Genomic DNA, 6,937 nt, shown 5'->3' with positions numbered 1-6,937 from the left:
TCCAGTCTAATTAGCATATTACCATTTTATTATTATAGATCTCTCAAATAGTGGATATTAAACTTTTGCCTATATTTTAAAAACATTAAAATTACATAAAATCAGCTTACTTTGACATACTTAAGTATTACATGTACGGAATTAAAATGTATCCATCAGCCACAAGTGCCAAGCCATAGACCCTCTGCCACTATCAGCCTTCAAGACAGAGGCCTGCCTCAGTATGTCACAGATACGCATGGACTGAGCCTCCCTCAGAGGGCTCTCAGGTCTTTGGGACTCAGCCTGGGCAGGAAAAGCCTCTGGCTGCCCAGAGCGCCTTGGTTCTACTTGCCATATTCTCTGCCCCTCCTCCCTGCCTCTTTCAGCCATAATGGAGCCCTGTCCAATGGGTGGAAAGGGGGAGAGAGGTTTCTGTGAAGAATGGGGAAAGTAATTTTCTATAATTTGTGAAGTGAAGAAGCCACTATCATGGTTTTTACATTGAATATTGGAACATTTCAAAAATAATAAAGGTGTTTTCCTAATTTAAAAAGATGTACCCATCACATTTAGTGTTCACATTTTTATCAAGAGGTAGAGTTATTCACCTGAAGCACATGTGCTATAGTGGATGAAAAGGGGCCACATTCTAACCTGACAGGCTCAGGGAAGGCGTGTGTGGCAGCCTCGCAAACTCAGAGACTTAAACAACTACAGAGGATGGTCTGAAATTCAATATTTTGAAACCTAAAAGCAGTTTATGGTGGGTAGCCCTGTCCTAGGCAGTTGGCTTCCCTGAAAAGCCAATCTTCATCTTAACTGACCCTGTCAGTTGTCTTTTTGCATCTATGATAACATATGATTGGAATGCCAAAGTAATTTTCCTTTTTCCAGACCCCTCAAAGCACAGAACCCCTCCCCCCTGCAGAGACCACAAACCCCTCATTATTATCGAGTTAATTGTAGACTGTTAACTATCCTGTAAAAGCGGTGTGTGTCTATCATTTTATTTTTTACCCAATCTCAAAGGTTTCCCTCTTTTGCTTTCTCCCTTCTCTCTAATCCATCACCAATGGATTTCATGTAACCCGCCTATGTCCCCTCCTTTGATTGCAATGTATAAAAATAGATGAAAACTGCCATTCTCTGGAGCATTATTCCAACAGATTGAGATTGCTTCCCAGCATTTGTTGACAGTTTGCCTCAAATAAACTCAGAAAAATTCTTCACAGATTTGAATGTTTCTTGTGTTAACACTATTAACAAAGGCACTAGAATAGTGAAAATGGAGACTGTCTGCGTGAACTGATAGTTGTATGAGAAGCTCCTGGCAGCTTTGCCTGATTCTGCTATTCAGATGACTAAGATCATACTTATTATTCTGTCTACATTACCAGATAATTTTATACCTGGAAAATTTAGAAACACATTAGGGAGGAGAGATTGGACTAAAGTATTCAGATCGGTTACTACTAAATATTTAATTTCTTAAAATGAATCAAAACCTATCTAGTTTAACCTTGAAAGGTAAAGCATTTTTTTCTGAAAATTCTGCCCAGCTGATAATGACCCAGCTTATTTTCCATTTATTTAATTTTATATTTAAATTCTTTGTTGTTGAAAGTATTACATATGTCTCCCTTTTCCCCCATTGACCTCTCCCTTCCCGCTCCCATCCCCGAAGCACATGCCCTCACCCCCTACTGTCTGTGTCCACGGGTTCTCCTTACTGGTATATGTATGCATACAAGTCCATTGGTTGAACTCTTAACCACTGCTCCCCTCCCCTGCCTTCTCTCTGAGGTTTGACAGTTCGATACTTTCATATCTCTGGATCTATTTTTGTGCATCAGTTTATGTTGTTCATTATAATCCACAAATGAGTGAGATCATGTGATATTTATCTTTCTCTGACTGGCTTATTTCACTTAGCATAATGCTGTCCAGCTCCATCCATGCTGTTGCAAATGGTAAGAGTTCTTTCTTTTTTATAGCAGTGTAGTATTCCATTGTGTAGATGTACCACAGTTTTTTAATCCACTCATCTGCTGATGGGCACTTAGGCTGTTTCCAAATCTTAGTTATTGCAAATTGTGCTGCTATGAACATAGGGGAGCATATAATCTTTCTGAATGGTATTTCTGATTTCTTGGGATATATTCCTAGAAGTGGGATTACTGGGTCAAATGGGAGTTTCATTTTTAATTTTTTGAGGAAACTCCATACTGTTCTCCACAGTGACTGCACCAGTCTGCATTCCCACCAGCAGTGTACGAGGGTTCCTTTTTCCTCGCACCCGCACCAGGCCTTGTCATTTGTTGATTTGTTGATGATAGCCATTCTGACAGGTGTGAGATGGTACCTCATTATTGTTTTGATTTGCATCTCTTAGATGATTAGTGACCTTGAGCATGTTTTCATATGTTTCTTGGCCTTCTGTATGTCCACCTTTGAAAAGTGTCTTTTTAGGTCCTTCGCCCATTTTTTGATTGGATTGTTTATTTTCCGTTCGTTAAGTTGCATGAGTTCCCTATAAATTTTAGAGGTTAAACTTTTACCGGATTTTTATTTATTCTTCTTGTCTGAACACTATGGCTAGCACTTCCAACACTATGTCAAATAGGAGTAGTGAAAGTGGGCATCCCTGTCTTGTTTCTGTTCTTACGGGAAATGGTTTTATTATTTACCCTTTGAGTATGTTGTTGACTGTAGTTTTGTCATATAAGGCTTTTATTATTTTGAGGTATGATCCCTCTATTCCCACTTTGCTGAGAGTTTTTATCAAAAAAGGGTGTTGGATTTTGTCAAATGCTTTTTCTGCATCAATTGATATGATCATGTGGTTTTCGTCTTTCAATTATTTTTATGTGATGTATCATGTTTATTGATTTGTGGATTTGTACCAGTCTTGTGTCCCCCGAATAAATCCAATTTGGTCATGGAGTATGATTTTTTTAATACATTGCTGGATGCAATTTGCTAATATTTTGCTGAGGATTTTCGCATCTATGTTCATTAGGGATATTGGACTGTAATTCTCTTTCTCTGTAGTGTCTTTACCTAGGTATGGGATTAAGGTAATACTGGCTTCATAGAAAGAGCTTGGAAGTGTTCCTTCCTCTTCAATTTTTTGGAATAGTCTGAGAAGGATCAGTGTTAGTTCTTCTTTGAATGTTTGGTAAAACTCCACTGTGAAGCCATCCAGACCAGGGCTTTTGTTTGCTGGGAGTTTTATTTAGTAACTGTTTCAATTGCATCGGTAATTATAGGCCTATACAGGTTTTCTGATTCTTCCTGATTCAGTTTTAGAATATTTCGTTTTCTAGGAATATTTCCATTTCATCTAGGTTGTCCAGGTTTTTGGAATAGAGTTCTTCATAGTACTTTCTTACAATTTTTTGTATTTCTGTGGGGTCGGTTGTTACTTTACCTCTTTCATTTCTGATTTTGTTTATATGGGTCCTATCTCTTTGTTTCTTCATGAGCCTTGCTAGAGGTTCATCAATCTTGTTTCTCTTTTCAAAGAACCTACTCTTGGTTCTATTGATCTTTTATATTGTTTTTGTGGGGTTTTTTTTTGGGGGGGGGGGACTCTATATGATTTATTTCTGCTCTGATCTTCATTATTTCCTTCCTTCTACTTACTCTAGGCTTTTCTAATTCTTGTTGCTCTCTTTCTAGTTCTTAAAGTTGTAGGGTTAGATAACGTATTACCAATTTTTGTTGTTTTTTGAGGTCTGCCTGTGGTGCTATAACCTCCCCTCTCAGGACTGCTTTCATTGTGTTCATAGATTTTGGATTGCTGTTTGTTTTTGTTTGTTTCTAGAATGTTTTTATTTCTTCTTTGATGTCTTTGGTAACCCAGCCATTGTTTAATAGCATGCTATTTAGCCTCCATGTGTTTGATTGATTTTTATTGCTTTTATTGTAGTTGATTACTAATTTTATGCCATTGTGATCTGAGAAGATGCTTGATATGACTCAATCTTCTTGAATTTGTAGAAACTTAGCCTGTGTCCTAACATGTGGTCTATCTTTGAAAATGTTCCATGTGCACTTAAGAAGAATGTATATTTCATAGCTTTGAGGTGAAATTTCCTGAAGATTTCAATTAATTCCATCTGATCTAGTGAGTCATTTAGGATTGCTGTTTCTTTGCTGATTTTTGTCTAGAGGATTTATCCAGTGGTGCCAATGGGGTATTAAAGTTCCCTACTGTGATTATATTGCTGTCCATCTCTTCCTTGATATATTCCAGAAGCTTTTTTGTTGTTGTTTTGTTTGTGTTTTTTGTTTGTTTGTTTTGGGTGTTTTATTTGTATTTGGTTGCTCCTGTAATGGGTGCATGGTGCATATATGTTTACCAGTTATATCCTCTGGTTGAATGGATCTCTTTACTATCATGAAGTGGCCTTCCTTACATCTTGTTATGGCCTTCACTTTGAGGTCATTGTTGTCAGATATAAATATTACTACCACAGGTTTTGTTTTTTTGTTTTTTTCATTTCCATTTGCCTTAATTTTTTTTTCCATCCCTTCACTGTGTCTGTGTGTCCTTTGTTCTGAGGTGGTTCTCTTGTAGACAGCATATATATGGGTCTTGTTTTCTTATCCATTCAGGCACTGTATGTCTTTTGATTGGAACATTTAATCCATTTACATTAAGGTTATTATTGATAGGTACTTGTTTGTTGCCATTTTTATTCTTTAAGCCTATGTTCCTTTTCCCTTTCTTCTTTTTACAGCAGTCCCTTTAGCATTTCTTGCATTGCTGGCTTGGTGGTAATAAACTCCCTTAGCCTTTTTTGTCTGCAGAGCTCCTGATTTACCCTTCTATTTTGAATGATGGTCTTGCTGGGTATAGTATTCTTGGATTCAGTCCCTTACTTTGCATCACTTTGTATACTTCATCCCATTTCCTCCTGGCCTGATGTGTTTTTTGTAAGAAATGAGTTGATAGTCTAATGGGAGATCCCTTGTAGGTAAATGTCTGTCTCTCTCTGGCAGTCCTTAAGATTCTTACTTTGTCATTGATGTTTTCCAATTTAATGATGATGTGTCTTGATGTCAGTCTTTTTGGGTTAATCTTGTTTGGGACTCTGTGTGTTTCTCGGACTTGTGTGACTTTTTTCTCCCCAAACTTAGGGAAGTTTTCTGTCATTATTTCTTCAAATAGGTTTTCTATTCCTTGCTCAGCTTCATCACCTTCTGGAACCCCTATTATGTGGATGTTGTTTCATTTCATGTTTTCCCAAAGCTCCCTTAGGATCTTCTGCTTTTTAAGTTTTTTTTTGTTTCTTTGTTTTTTGTTTTCCTTGTTGCTGCTCTGCTTGAGTGTTTTATTCTGCCTTGTCTTCTAACTCACTTATTAAGTCCTCTGTTTCTTCCAGTCTACTGTTGAAACCTTCTAGGATGTCCTTTTTAAAAAAAAAATATATATATATGTATATATTTTTATTGACTTCAGAGAGGAAGAGAGAGGGAGAGAAAGATAGAGACATCAATGATGGGAGAGAATCATTAATTGGCTGCCTCCTGCACTCTACCTACTGGGGATTGAGTCTGCAAGCCAGGCATATACCCTTGACTGGAATCAAACCTGGAACCCTTCAGTCCACAGGTCAATGCTCTATCCACTGAGCAAAACCATCTAGGGTCAGGGTATTCTTTATTGCAGCTATGTCAGTCTTCATTTCCACTTGATTTTTTACACATGTTGGTGAATTTCTTGTACAGCCCTTTGAGCATCCATGTAACCATTACTCTGAATTCCTTCTCTGACAAATTGCTTGCCTCCATTTCATTTTGTTCCTTTTCTGGTGATTCCTTCTTTTCTATCATTTATTTTACTTTGTCTTCCCATTTTTGCTGTTCCTTTGTAATTTTTTTTTTTGTATTAGATCAAACTGCTATGCCACCCAGATTTTTTTACTTTGTCTAATGTAGTAAATGTTTTGTGGAACCCAGTGGTGCACTCTCTCAGGTCTTCTGGGCTGGGTAGTCTAGGGATGCCACCTACTTGAGATATTTGTGTTCTCTTGATGTAGTTGGGTCTTGAATGTTATTGTCCCATTCATGGATGGAGGCTCCTGTCAGGGTATCTCGTTATGTGGCTTGTTCTCTATTATGTTGTACCAACCATTGTGCAGGCGGTGTCCTAACAGCACAAACTACAACAAGACAAGACACATGCCCTAACCAGTTTGGCTCAGTGGATAGAGCGTCGGCCTGTGGACTGAAGGGTCCCAGGTTCGATTCTGGTCAACGGCATGTACCTTGGTTGTGGGCACATCCCCAGTAGGGGGTGTGTAGGAGGCAGCTGATCGATGTTTCTCTCTCATCGATGTTTCTAACTCTCTATCCCTCTCCCTTCCTCTCTGTAAAAAAAATCAACAAAATATGTTTTAAAAAAAAAAGACAAGACACAACACAAAAGGAACAGAACACAGATTTACACAGACAATTCTCCAGGTGTTATCTGCACTTCTTTGTTGAAAATTCTATCCTCAGCTGTGTTTAATGTGTTAACCCTGATGGATGTTCTCTGATTTCGTTATTTTTTCAGTCTGGCTCCAGGACAAGGTGCATAACATGTCTACCTGTTTGGCTGCCATTTTCTTCCTTCTCTTATATTTCAGTTTTATCAGGCTCTTTCCCAACTCTGCTCAGGGTATAAAAAAACTTTGGTAGTTAGGTTTGTTTCTTTCTTTATTATCGTAATATAAGTTCAATTAAATTACACTTGGTGATGGTCTTTAATGGTTGAATCTCAATTCCTGGCAGCTATAAAGACTTTTTTTTTCTCTTTCTGAAGACAATAGTGTCTTGAAAATAAAATATTTTTTAAAAATCATTTATTTCATCAACATGTGTTCAATAAAATGTTTTCACTCTCTCATTCCCATTGCCAGGTAACATTCCTGGGTGAAGTTCCCATGGACTATACAGAGAGATG

This window comes from Myotis yumanensis, unplaced genomic scaffold (assembly GCF_028538775.1).
Source record: "Myotis yumanensis isolate MYYU_CA2020_CCGP unplaced genomic scaffold, mMyoYum1.0.hap1 SCAF_11, whole genome shotgun sequence".
Classification (NCBI taxonomy): Eukaryota; Metazoa; Chordata; class Mammalia; order Chiroptera; family Vespertilionidae; genus Myotis; species Myotis yumanensis.
Note: the sequence above shows the minus strand (reverse complement) of the source record.